This window comes from Echinops telfairi, unplaced genomic scaffold, assembly GCF_000313985.2.
Source record: "Echinops telfairi isolate 266 unplaced genomic scaffold, ASM31398v2 ScPeMD7_7421;HRSCAF=8459, whole genome shotgun sequence".
NCBI classification, from domain to species: Eukaryota; Metazoa; Chordata; class Mammalia; order Afrosoricida; family Tenrecidae; genus Echinops; species Echinops telfairi.
Genome location: NW_022111321.1, coordinates 7,421,406 through 7,436,179, shown reverse-complemented (window position 1 = coordinate 7,436,179; position 14,774 = coordinate 7,421,406). Strand labels below are relative to the sequence as shown.

The 14,774-nt window shown below is 38.5% G+C and overlaps 1 non-coding gene across 1 annotated transcript; it reads right to left on the bottom strand.

The window, feature by feature from the left end:
* Positions 1–13,240: 13,240 nt before the first annotated feature.
* LOC115872283 lies at positions 13,241–13,404 on the bottom strand. The gene has a single exon (XR_004047785.1). It is a non-coding gene; the product is annotated as a U1 spliceosomal RNA (small nuclear RNA).
* Positions 13,405–14,774: the final 1,370 nt, after the last annotated feature.

The window sequence follows — 14,774 nt, the reverse complement described above, 5'->3', positions numbered from 1 at the left end:
TTTTTTCATGCATGATGTTCCTGAGGTCATCCCACAGTCTTCTGTCATTAGTGTCCAATTCATAAAACCTGTCCTTAAGACAGTCTCAAAACTCAGGCGAGATATACTCAAGTTCATAGTTTGGGTTTTCTGTTGTTAGGAGCCATCACGTCTACTATGACACATATACACATATGACGTTATACACATCAGAATGAAATACTTCATGGTACTGAACCATCCTCACAATTGTGCCGATAACTGAGCCCATTGTTGCAGCCACAGTGTCAATTCATCCCCATAAGAACCTTCTTCTCCTTTGCAACTTGTCTACTTTACCAAGCATGATGTCCTTCTCCAGGGATTAGTCTCTCCTGACAATATGTCCAAATATATCAGTTAAAATCTTGCCATCCTTGCCTTCAAGGAGCACTTTGACCATCCCAAGACCAATCAGTTTGTCCTTTAGTAGTTCGTGGTACTTTAAATAATCTATACTAGCACACCATTCAAATGTTTCCATTGTTCTTTGGTTTTCTTATGCAATGTCCAACTATTGCATGCATATGAGGCAATAGAGAATACCATGGCTTGGCTCTAGGACACCTTAATCCTCAAAATATCACCCTTGCTTTTCAATACTCTAAAAAGTTCTTGTGCAGCAGATTTACTTATGCAACTCATGGCTCTCATGGACGTGTGTTAAATTTTTTCATCTCCTACCTGAACTTACATCTGAACAACTGATGTTCTGTCCCATAGTGGACATCCGGCCTGGGTTTACATGTTGGTGTTGGGCTTCTACCCACAGATGCAGTCCATTGGGTTCTGTGTGTTCCATCAGGAGAAGGTCAGCATGTATAGTCAGCTTTGTGTTGTTGGAACAAGGTATCGGCTATAGAGACGGCTTTGTCTTGCAAAATTCTGTCATGTGACGTACAGCTTCATTTTTATCACCAAGACTATATTTTCCAACTACTGTTCCCTTCTCTTTGTTTCCAGCTTTTGTATTTTTATCACCAATAATCATCAATGTATCTTGATTGAATGTTTGGTCAATTGCCGACAGGGTTGCAAAGAGTTAGAATCAATTTGATGGCAGTGAATGTTTAGTTTATTGGTGTTATTTTTTTTTCTTTTTCTTTTATATCATTTTATTAGGAGCTCATACAATTCTTATCACAATCCATACATACGTCAATTGTGTAAAGCACATTTTTACATTCATTTATTGCCCTCATCATTCTCAAAACATTTGCTTTCCAACTAAGCCCCTGGCATTATTTTTTTCCCACTTATCTTTTTTTCCCTGCATAAGAAATCTACCTATTTATGTACAAGGGATTTTCAAAAAGTTAATGAGGTTGAAAGATAATGAAAATTTTCTACAAGATGTTTTCAGAATAAATTTTTAATTTGTAAATTGACTGTGGGGGTTCATATTTCAGACCATTAGGTCTACATTCAAAAGTTCCCAGACACACACACATAATTTTAAATTCCATAATCTTTTTGAATTTTTTTATCATATGTTTGTGTGTGAAGGACATCATGTTTGACAAAGTACAGGGGCAGAAAAAAGTGGAAGGTCATCATGGAGATGGAATGACAGTGACTGCACAATAGTAGCACACATAAGGACAATTGTGAGGACTGCTCAGGACCTGGCAGTGTTTCAGTCTGTTGTACTGTGTTAATCCAGGTGGACTAGAGAAAAAAATCCATAGAGACTCATATGTGTGTAAGAGAGAACTTTACATCAAAGAGCAATTGTACATTGAGAAAATATCCCAACCCAGTCTAGATCAGGTCCATACGTGCTCTATCAGCACATCTGGCTGATACCAATCTATAAATTCCTCTTCAGACTCACAAAACACAATGACGCCGAATGCAGGAAGATCACAGCTCAGTGGGTGGAAAGTCTTGTGGATCCAGGGGTGGTAATAAGCATCTTAGTGCTGGCGTGGGTCTCCATGCGGCTCCTCCAGCTCCTGGGCTCTAGCATAGCTCCATGTGTCTTATCATGAGGAATACAAAGCAGAGAGTCTGTCTGTCCTGCCTCCAGCAAGCTATTTATCTCTGTAGTACCTCCAAATGAGGTCATCAAGCAGCGACCAGATCAACAGGCTAAACTCCACCCTTTCACTCTTAATAGTCTCAAGTTGGCACCAGATTATGTAACTACCACATGTACATAGGGTAGCTATGGGTCGGAACTGACTTGATAGCACCTAATATCATATATATGGTATTTTCGATTGCCTCACAAGCAATTTACATATTTACAATTTATATTTACATATTTATATAGATAAATGTATAGATATGTAAATATATGTAAACCACAGATATTTTAAGCATTGCACAGAAATAGTGTCTTTACATCTTTTTCCCTATTTTATTTTCGGAAAACCCCTATATAGTCAGTTTTAAGACAAAATATGATAGCTTGACATTCAACAGAGAACATATATTCAGGATAATGCTCACAGCTTGCTCTAACTGCATATCTATGAAAACCTGATCCAACCATGAAAGTATTTTTGCAGAGAAAAACAGGAAATGCAAAGAATAATGAAAAATATAAATATATTCTAATCTGTTTCTTGAAAAAATAGGAAATATGTGTATGACTCACTATTCAACTGAAAGCAGACATAGGATATGTCAAAATGCATTATTCTTTCTCATCTGAGGTTAAAATAACATTCTATTCTTAGCAATTCCTTTTATTTAAAGTGTCTGCTCTTCCCACACAGTTCAGTAAAATCACTTTCCCTTTGTGAAAATAGAGTACGCTGTCTTGGGAAGCATTTCACGCTAACCTTTGTTTTAAGTAGCTGCATTATTCAAATTAAAATGAAGTTTAGCAGTAGCCAGATTCCTTTTGCTTCTTATCACTTTATCATCTACTTTTCATTTCCAACATTTTTCCATTCCATTTCCTCCTCTTCCAGAGTTTATTAGGGAAATATGTGTGTGCAGAGCTTTGCTTTTGAAACTATTCTCTATTTTATATTTTCCTCCTTGACGTCTTATTTATTCTTTGGGGTTTATAAGTAGGTGAAACACCAAAGGGGGAGCTGTTTTCTCTTGCTTTGCAAATCTTGAAAAATGTCCAGGTTAAGACTTTTTCAGTTCTGATGAAGGATACATGAAGAACGGTCCTTCCTTTATTGAAAATAGAAAGAGAATGAATATATACTTTCAAAAATCTCAGATAACCTTGTGCTTTCTTCTTCAAGCTTCTCTGAAACGCACCCCAGCGTGGTCCCTGCTGTCAGGGTGATGGAGAGACAGTCCACTCCCTGGCAACCATAGAGAGCAATTAAAAAGCATCAACTCAATTCTATCTCTCATAGCTCTCTAACTTGTACAGATCCCTCTCCCATGCCAACAAATCAATGGAAAATGTCCTAGCTGCTTCTTCATCTTGTCTAGGGATGCATTTTTTTTTAGAAGTCTGGCACCACGGCAGGGCTTGCAGATAAACAGTCAAGGGATCAAAGACAATATCACATTCTCCTGATACTGAGCTTTTGACAGTCAGTTCTAGACATAAAAGTTCAATTCTGAATAAGATTTGTGCATTAATATTTAATACTTTCCTAATCTCAGAAAAAATAATTTCTAATACAACTATAGAAAAAGATTAAGGAAACACTTATTTAATTATTTTTCATTGGAATTCATTTTCACTAAGCAGATCATTAAGAATTGAAGTGTGTTCTTCTCTTCCTGCACCCAAGGTATGTGTTGTAAATCCTCATCCCTATCTCTCATACAAGGTAACTTGTGCTGCAGTGGTTAACCATTTAGCTGCTAACCTACAGGGTGGCCATTTGAAATGGCAGCCTCTCTATAGGAGAAAGGCGTGGCAGTCTCCATTTGTAGAAATCACACCCTAGAAGCCCTGTGGGGCAGTCCTATTCTGTCCCACAAGGTCACTAGGAATTGGAATCAATGCTTGTAGTTTTATCTAGTTATTCATTTATTTTTGCTTGTGGTTTTAATAGATATAACTCGGATATAATCCCATTTAGAATTTCTATTTCTTTGTTATGTTAATAAGGCTGTGTTGGAAAAGCATATGTCTTAGGTCAATTTCTTTTTCTCTCTTTAATTTGTGAATTGGGTAAAAATTTAAAGATTAAAATTCTGCATTTTGACAATTCAGATACTCTGTGTGTGTGTGTGTGTGTGTGTGTGTGTGTGTATGACATTGATTGCAGTTCCACAATGTCACAGCACTCTTCCCACTTCTTTCCTATGTTTTCAATTTTCTTTTTATAATTCTTTCTTATCCTATCCTTCCTTCTGAGTTTTCTATTTGGGCAATTGCTTCTTTTGGGATTCCTTATGGTATTCATCTTTTAGTCCTGTTTATTGTTTGGCTGTGGAGAAACATGAAGTTTTCTACTCCTGTAAAGATTTACATTCTTGGAAATCCCACAGGGCCACTTCAACTTTGTCCTACATGGTGGTAAATCCTGTCTTCTATCCCTAATATAAAGTAACCTGTGTTAGTCTGGGTAAACTAGAAAAACAAATCCATAAACATGCATATGTGTATAAGAAAGAGTATTAAATAAAGGGTAGTTGTACATTAAGAAAGCATCTCATCCCAGTCCGGTTCATGCCCATAAGTCTGATAGTAGCCCATATGTCCAATACCAATCTATAAAGTCCTCTTCAGACTCATGAAACACATGCAATGACGCCGAATGCAGTGCAATCACAGGCCAGTGGGTAGAAAGTCTTTGAACCCAGTGGCATTATAAGTATCTCAGGGCTGGCAGGGGTCTCCACGTGGCTTTTCCAGTTCCCAGGGCACAGGGTCTATCAGTGTAGTGCCACGTGTCTTGTCAGTAGACAGTCTCCAAGGGAGTGAGCTGACAGTCTCCCTGACCTCCAACGAGGAAATCCAGGAATTCCCAGAGGAAATCCAGGAATTCCCAGAATCCCTTGGGGAAGGCTATGCCCAACAGAGGCCTCATTGGCTATATCCTGATTGATAGCTTAGACTCCACCCCTACACTCTCAATCCTCAAACTGACACCAGATTATGTAACTATCACATAACCTGTGCTACAGTGGTTAACCAGTTAGCTGCTACAGGGTTGCTCTGAGTCATAAATGCCTGAATAGTAGTGAGGTGTGTGTGTGTGTGTGTATGTGTGTAGGATTATTTAGCTGAAAGTTGAGCCATGGAGGTAAGTTCAGCTCCAGACTTAATGGGAAATTGTTTTGGGTATGCTCTCAGGGTCTTGCAGAGCACTAAGCCTGACCATTTTTATAACTTTGAGTTTTGCTTTCGTATTTTGTATGACTGTATCAGGCCCTTCTGCTGTGTCCCCTTTCAGAATGGTCAGCAGTGGTAACTGAACACCGATCAGTTCTCTTCCTCCCGGTGTGGATTCTGATGTGCACGTGGTCCCTGAGTACTTTGGATCATGGTTTTCTGATGTCTTTGTTTCTCTTCAAATGTTTTCTTGCTCCCAGCAGGAAGGGATGAACAGCTATAATTTAGATAGGGGTTCATATGCTTTTAGGACCCTGGTGCTCCTCCACAAAGTGGGATGTGGAACCCTGTCTTTGTGGACTAATTTATGCCAGTTGACCTTAGTGTCCCCCATGATTATGGTCCTATGTCCCCAGACCCAGAATAAGTCAATCTCTTTTGAGATTCAAAGATTGAGCAATCAGCCAAGCAAGCGAGGACAGTGTAGGGAGAGAAATGCCACGCCATATGAAATCTCTAAGGAATATTGACACAGAAGAGACAAGAATCTTCCTACAGAGCCAGTTTATGGGAATCAAACCACTCATCAGTAGAAAGCATGACTCATATTGTTTGCGGGATAGTGCATAAGGGGAAGAGCTGGGAGGTGACAGTGGAAGACACTAGATCAGCGGTTCTCAACCTGGGGGTCGTGACCCTTTTAGGGGTCGAACGACCCTTTCACAGGGATTGCCTGATTTATAACAGTAACAAAATTACACTTATAAATTAACAATGAAAATAGTTTTATGGTTGGGGGTCACCACAATGTGAGGAACTGTATTAAAGGGTGGCGGCATTACGAAGGTTGAGAACCACTGTACCAGATTATGAGTGTGTTGCCTCCACTTAATTGGGGTTGGGCAGGAACTAGATACTCAACTGCACTTACCCAAAAGTCCACCAGGACCCCACCAGTAAATTGTGACAGGTGAAGAATATTCTCCTACGACTACCCCTGCCTCCCTGGTGCCCGTCCCCACCCACAATAACATGGTTGCCAGTGCCAACCTCTTGCTTCCCCTCACCTACCTACACCTTTCAGACCACCTTTTATCCCTAGCAACCACGTACTGCATCATATCCAAAGTAGACTGACGTAGAGCTTCCTAATCGTGCTCTATGTACCTGCTGTCACGTGGCTGGCATGGTGTGCTCTCACAAACCACGTGACAGTCACATCACCTGCACTTTTGATGCTGCTTGTATAGTCATAAAGGTCAATGGAGAGATCTAGATTTATGTATGCTTTTTCGAGTTTTGGGGGTTTTTTTTTGCTAGTTTTCTGCCCCCCCTCCACCTTTAGTCAATCTTTTGTTTTGTCTCTGTTATTGCTGTTTTGCCTATCTGTATAAGATTGTCATGGGGAAGCAAGCTGGGGGAGGTCGATGAACAACAGAAACATGGGTTAAGGGAGGCAGCAGTCAATGTAATATATGAAAATAATAATTTATCAAGGGTTCACAAGAGGGGAGGGAGAAGGAATGAAAAAAGAGGTGTTGATATCAAGAGCTCAAATAGAAAGTAGATGTTTAGAAAATGAGGATGGCAACATATGTACAAATATGCTTGATACGACTGATGTATGGAATGTTATAAGAGCTGTAAGAGCCCCCCCAAAACGATTTTAAAATAAAGAAGAAGAATCTTTCAATATTGCAACACCAGGCTTGATTTTCTTCTTTATTTCTTTCAGCTTGATATTGGTAAGTGGATCCTTTCTGTTTGGTATTCTACTTCAAGGTCTTTTCACATTTCACTATAACGCTTTTCTTTTTCTTCTAGAGCTGCACTTTGAAATTGTCTGTTCAGTACTTTTATATCATAATTTCTTCCATGTCTGGGTTCTTAATCTTCCTAATGCCACGACCCTGTAATACAGTTCCTCGTGTTGTGCTGACCCCCCCAACCATAAAATTGTTTTCGTTGCTACTTCATAACTGTACTTTTATTACTGTTATGAATCCGGTGACCCTATGAAAGGGTCATTCAACCCCCAAAGGGGTCGCAACCCAGAAGTTGAGAATTGCAGTTTCATGTGCTTTAGCAGCTCTATAAAAAGGGCAGATTTAAGGCTCTCTTCTGACATCGACTTTGATCTTTCTGTCTCTCCTGTCTGCTTAGTGGCCTTTCACTTTCTTCCTGTATGACAATCTTGATGTGATCCTACAGCTTGTCATTTGAATGGAAGGAAAGACAGTGTCACATAAAGAGGTCATTAGTATAAATCACTGCCATAAAGAAATGCAGATGGATGCACACAAGATTTATAGAAAAATGGTAAATACTATTATTACATACACAACTCAGCACTAGCAGCAGTAAAAGTCAACAATGAATACATAGGTAAAGAGACAAGTTGAGCAGGTATAAGTAGGTGAACGGACTATATCCATGGCCATATATACATTTGCTTATTTCTTCATATGTATTTGTATGTGCTACAAATATATCCTCGTACCTATAAAGCAATCAGCATACAGAGTTAAGAGAACTTCATAGCCTTAACCAAACACCTTGGGGGAAGAAGTCACTAGACTTTGTGGCTTAGGAGACAGTCAGGGATAATTAAGTCAATTGGGATAACAACTTCATTGATTTCAAAATCACTGAATTCAAAATCGATGCTCTACATCCTACCAGGTTGAGATTCAACTGAGGTCTAAGAGCTAACCAGCAGCTGATTATGTGTGATTATTTCTCTTTCCACTTTCAAATCAAAGTAGAGCAAACAATGTCAATTTATCATAAAAACAAATATTCCAGAGCATCACACAATCCTATGCCTCAACAACACTGAGACCAAAAGGACTAGGCCGTACCTGACTGCCACTCTAACCTGCCTTGAAAAGTACAATAGAAGATCCATTATAGCATTAGAAAAAAATGTGTCACAAAACCTAAAATAATTTAAAAAGACAAGGCTTATGTCTCTGATAGAGACTGGTGGCATTCCTGAGACAATAGTCCTTGTTCACCTTTAAGCTTTTCACTGAATTTATTCCATAACTCAATTTTTAGTCAAGGATTAGGCAGGCCTATTAGGTATGTGGTGCATTCTTTAAAGCAATCCACTACAGAATATCAACAGAGCAACACTTTTTCCCCAGGGGTAAAGCTCAGAATGCAGAAAGATAAGAAAAAAAGAAGAAATTGAAACAGGAACCATGCAGAAGAAGCGGAAAGGGTAATGTTGCATTGTAGGGATTGCAGTCAACGTCATGAAGCGAACATATATGAATTGTTGAACAGAAAACAAATTTGCCTTGTGAACTCACTCATTCCAATAAAATGTTAAAAAGAAAAGATTTTTCTAATGAACAGAAATCTATGTTGATGATAGACATTATGTAGTTAGACATAATGGTTTGTTTTTAAATCAATTAACATATAGTGGAATTTGTGTCAAAGGAAAAAAAACACATTAAATTCCCCAGTTTGGCAGGATGCATTTCTCCAGAGATACATATTCAATGTTCTCCTATTTATTGATTTCTCTAGAGACACTATGGGATAGGTGATGGGCTGCTGATTGCACGGTGTGCAGTCCGTTCCCACCAGTTGTTCCTCGGGAGAAAGGTGAAGCTCTCTGGTCTGGTAAAGATCCAGCCTTCAAAAGGTCACGATGAGTCAGCATCAAGTCGATGGCAAAGGGATTGGGTTTGGTGGGTCTTTCCAAAATTAACTTGTGTAAATCATTTCATTTGAACTTTGCTTAAAAGTTTCATGACTGAAAGAGAGAAGGAAAGCGACATTCATATTTTTCACCTCATTATTTTATAGTTTATTCCTGGTAATTGAATATCTAAAATCTGTAGGCACTTAATCTGTTTGCGATTCTATGAACTTTTTCCAGACGGAATTATAACATTTGAAACTCAAGCGTGGAAGGAAACCTGAGCCTGAACTTCTCACATTGTGTAAGATTAGTGGCACTCCCCGCGTGTGGTGACAGGAAGACATTCATTCACAACATGTAGGAAGCACCACAAATCTCACATCATGTGAAAATCTCAGGTTCAGGTTTCCTGCTACACTTTAGTTTCAAGGGTTAGAATTCAAACCACAAGTTCATATCAGCATTTGTACCTAAAAGTGATGCAGAGTTAAGGGTTTTCTTAACTACTAACATATACCTGATAGGTTTCCAAGTGTGTTTTCATTTGTTTGTATTTTTAGAAAACCCACACATATTAAAAATGTCTTTTTGAGTGCAGGCAAAATATTGAGGAGCACAAAGCCAAACCATAAATCCCGTAGTTGCTATGCTTGATCATTTCCTTTGTGAAAAGAGTCCTGGAAAGGAAGAGCTCAGGTGATGAATTGTTCTGTTGAAATGAAAGGGACCCGATTGAGTTAGGACTGGGTGATGGGTACTTGTGATGGGTACTTGGGTTCCCACGTTCTCATCCCGCAGAACTCGGAGTCCGAGCTTCCATTTGTGTTTGACAAGGAGCCCCACAACCTCGCCTATTTCAATAGCAGGGAAATAGCACACTGATTTATAGTGCTCGTCTCTCACGAAGATATGATCTCTCCTTCAAATTTTCTAGCACATTTCACTTAAAGGCCTTGCCCATAGGTTATTTAATGCAATTAGCTACTTTCATATTTTCCCCCACAACTCACATAAATTATAAGCCACAGAAAATCAAGCAGAGATTTATCTACTATTTAAAATCTGATCAAATGCTTATGATACAGATTCAAGACCTTAAACTAACATGAGATTTTAGAACTATTTTTTGTAATAGCTAATGTTGGGCCTCCTTTTCAGGAAGACCACTTATGTCTAGGTCTTATACCAATTAACTGACAAAGAAATAAAGTGATACATTATAACAAAGAATAACATTTTTTCTTTAAATTCTGGTAGTGGTTATCTTTACTTTTGTTTCTTTTTATAAGACACAGATAGATAAGTTGCTAGATAAATAACTACTAAATCCAAAGAGATTAAAATATGAAATATTTGTTATGAAGAAATAATAGTTTTACAACACTCACGTGAAGGAGCATTACCTATCCATTTACCTAATTATTGAACACTTATAGAGAAAACTCTGTGATCTCAATGTTAACTGAATGAACACACACACACACACACACACACACACACACAAGCATTAGCCTACTTCTCTAAAAATAAGATCATCCTAAAGCCTCCCAGCCTTCATATGTCCTGGGTAGGCATGGATTAGAAATATGTTTGAGACCTCCACATGTCAGTAATTCTAAATCATCGTTTTAGACTTTTTATTTTTGAAGGAATGTAGTCATAAAGACAATTAATCAAGCAAGGTTCAATGTCTGAGGGACCATAATTTTTCTTGTACTAATGCACTTATGACAGAAAAATTGTTTTTTCCCCTTTCCTTTTATAACCTTCTTTCTTACATTTCTTCCTCCTTCAAGTTATTCTTATATTTCCTGGTATTTTCTGTTTTTTTATAGCATATCTCAGAGAGGAGAAAATAATCATAAAAATAGCAATATAAATTGTTGGGAAAACTAAAGAAACTATCGAATTAATGTATTTTTGCAATTAGATTTTTAAAAACTCAGAAATCAAACTCACTAACATCGAGTCGAATCTAATCATAGTGACCCCTATAGGGCAGAGTAGAACTGACCCTGGGTTTTCTGAGACTGGAAATTGTTAGAGGAGTAGAAAGCCTAACCTTTCTTGTTCAGAGTGGCTGGTGGTTTTGACAAGCTGACATTGTGAAGAGTAGCCACAATACCACTAGGGCTCCTATCGATAACGGAGCCTTGGTAGTACAACGGTGAAGAACTTGGCTATTAACCAAAGGTTGCCGTTTCAACCCACCAGCCACCTCATGGTAGAAAAATCCTCAGAGATATACAGCTTTGAAATCTCCATGGGGTTGTTCACAGTGGGTCAACCTTGGAAATTGTGTAAGACACTTCTACTCTGCCCTAAAGTCCCAGTATTTGTCTAAATAGACTGCCTGGCACGGACTTCATCGTATTGGTAGATACAAAAGTTGCTTCGGGATTTAGCATCATATGAATTGCATTATCACATGGTGGGTTCAACTGAAAATATGTTTATACTATCCTGTTGCCCATGAAACTCTAGAAAATACACAGGGACTTTGAAAAATTCATGGAAAATATAATAAAAATAATGAATTTTCCCTTAAATATTTACAGTTCCTTCATGCATAATGTACCACTAGTATCATAGAATAAAATCAGTATCCTAGTGGACAAATTATATGCCCAAATCAATCGACATGGAGACACAAATATCACTAAGATCAGGCTGCCTCTGTGATCAAGCATGTCGGCAGGAAGTTGAAAGTTATGGAGTACATGGAAACACAATAAAACTATATGCTAAAAACAAAACAAAGTGTTATAGGTGCTGAAAAAATGGGAAATGTGCATTTGGAATAGAAGATAAAGACCAGAAGGAAAAGGTTTTGTCAAATAGCCCAACTCATCCTGACCCTATGGGACAGAGTAAAACTAGAGGATTTTGGAGCCATTCGTTTTTACAGCAGTAGACTGCCTCCGTTTTCTCCATCTGTACAACTGGTACAAATAGGTTCGAACCACAGATGCTTATTTGTGGATGATTGCTTTGACCACTGTGCTACCAGATAAAAGGAATCCAAAAGACATCAGGATGGACTTTCAGGAACAGATGTAACATTTCTTGCTAGATACTTAAAGCAACATCTTAAAGAAAAAATCAAGTGCAGGGATTTTCTCATAAATTAAGTTCCATTGAATAAGTAAATGGGAATTCCAGGATTCTTTGTTCTCGTGCAGAACTTGTGCAGGGATCAAGATGTGCTCAAACAACACAAGGGCCTATGGCATGGTTTCACATCAAGAAACGCGAGTGTCAGAGTTGTTTCTTCTCAACGTGCCTGTTCAATCTGTATGCTGATCAAATGATCAGAGAAGCTGGATGTTAGGAAGGAGAATGAGGTATCAGGATTGGAGGAAGGCTTATGAGCAGCCTGTGATACGCAGATGATACAACCTACCTTGTTGAAAGTGAGGAGGACTTGAAGCACTTGCTGATAAAGATCAAGGATGGTAGTCTTCAGTGTAGATTAGGACTCAAAGTATAGAAGACCAAAAGCCTCACAATTGGACCCATAGTTCACATCATGAAAAATGGACAAAGCTTGAAGTTGTCAAGGATTTTTCTTTTTTGGATTTATAACTAATAGTTGCAGATGCAACAGTCCCGAGATCAAAGGATGCATGCCATTCAGTAAATCTGCTGCACGAACTTCTTTAAAGAATGTCACTTTGAGAACTAAGTAGAATCTGACCTCAGCTGTACTCATATGCATGTGAAAGTGGACATAGAACAAGGAAGACCTATGAAGAATTGGGGAAGCCCTGTTGGCACCATGGTTATGTGTTGGCCTGAGACCAGCAAAGTCAGTGTTACAAACCACTGGTGATGTGAGAAAGACCGGGTCTCTACTCCCGTACAGAGTTACCGTCTCAGGAATCCAGAGAGGCAGTTCCACCCTGTCCTATAAGGTCACTATGCGAAAGCTTTAACTGGATGGCAGTGAGAAGAATTAGCATATTTGAAGTAAGGTGCTGCCAAAGGGTATTAAAAAGTACCTTGATGTGCCAAATGAACAAATATGTCTTGGAAGAAGTACGGCCAGAATCCTCCTGAGACAAGAATGGCCATACTTTAGCTCACATACTTTGGACATGTTGTCAGTAGAGACCAATCCCTGGGAAGGACATCATGTTTGTTAAAATAGAGGCGCAGTGACAAGGAAGCTTGACTTTGAAGTGATAGATTGACACAGTAGTTGCAATAATGAGCTCACACATAAGAACAAGAGTGAGGAGGTCACATGACAAGGCAGTGTTTAGCTCTGTTTTTCCTAGGGTCCCTGGAAGTCAGAACTGACCAGATGGCACCTAAGAAGACTAACAACATTTCACAGTGTGTTTTGGTTTTTTTCACAGGGGAGAGCGCGAACGCAGTCCCCCACTACCACAAATTATGCAGTCGAGTTTCCCACATTTGGGGAAATCGCAGGGGTCAGCACATTTGGAGTTCAATGGATAAGCCTCACCCTGGGAAAACCACCTTTGTGATCATGGCATCTCCCCTGCCAGGTAAGTGTAATCTCACAGGTTTTAAGAACAAAGTGAGGTCTTGAAAGACCCTTAGTAGAACACTTGGCATGAACGTTCAAATAAATAGTGAACTTGACTTTAAAAAGGATAGGAAACAGTATAAACCTGATCCAAACTACATAGTGAATTTATACTGGACAACTGGGAAAAAGCAAAAGAAAATGATTGACAATTGATTGAAACAAGAACTTAAGTTGACCTCTTATGGAAAAAGATAAATAGGTCTTTGAGCTTACTAGAATAGGGCTCTACTTATATGTTTTTTATGATATAATTTAAAAATATGATATAGCATTTAAAATAAAATAAGTTAAATATTTAAAATAATTTTAAATGTATGATATTCCTTGAAAATTAAAAAAAAAAGTTAGATGCTCTTCTAAGTGCTTTCTCAGTAACTGGAACATTCTCATGTTTGTTTTTGTTTTTCAGCATATTGACTTCTGTATATGTAGAAATATTTCAGGTGGGCTATAAGAAATAATTATTCAATTAATATACCTGGTTGCCATTTGATATTGTGAAAATGTTGTCATTGAAAACAGAGGGAAGGGAACGGAATATTGCACATGGGCAATGGGCTCACAAAGAAAAGGCAATGACTTTAAGGTGTTATCTTCATAGCTACCGAACTATCAAGAGGCATTATTCACATTATTACCTAGAAAAGTTCACCAAATTCTAGCTTCTGATTCTCCGCCAATTCCTCAAGCACTTAAAGATGTTACAAGTCTCTTGACACTTCACAAGAGACTTGAAAATGAATTAATTTAGAGGGACATTTGTCAAGGGAACAAAGCATTCAAATACATCTGCAGTTTCCCCCATAAGTAAGCCACATGAACAACTAATGGAAAATAAATCTTGAGCAGGGACAAGTGTGTATTCCATGAGGTGACTGGGGATTTTTATTTGAAAGTTTCCAGATTTCTTCAGATGTCTGACATTTTAATGGTTTAAGTGAGCTCTCTATCAGTACATTCTCTCCTGTAGAGTTATTAGGAATTTGACCTGTCTGGTTGTCTGTTGACTGTCCTTCATTTCCTCCTGACATGACCTTGATTAACTCCTCTTTTTAAAGATATTTGATATAGCTTTTCATATTTAATATTCTTTCCTCAGTACATTTGTATGTCTCTCCTCTGATAACGTCTGTGCCAGTTTCACAGTGCACTTCATAATGAGCAAGTTAGAGCATTCCTTCTCCTAACCAAGAGCACACTCCAGGTTGAAAATAAAAACATACAAACAAAAAGGCAAGAAAGTAAGCTGGGACAGATGGGAACTGGAAATACAGTGAACCCAGGACAGATGAACCCCCCAGGACCAGTGGAGAGAGTGGCGATACTGGGAGGGT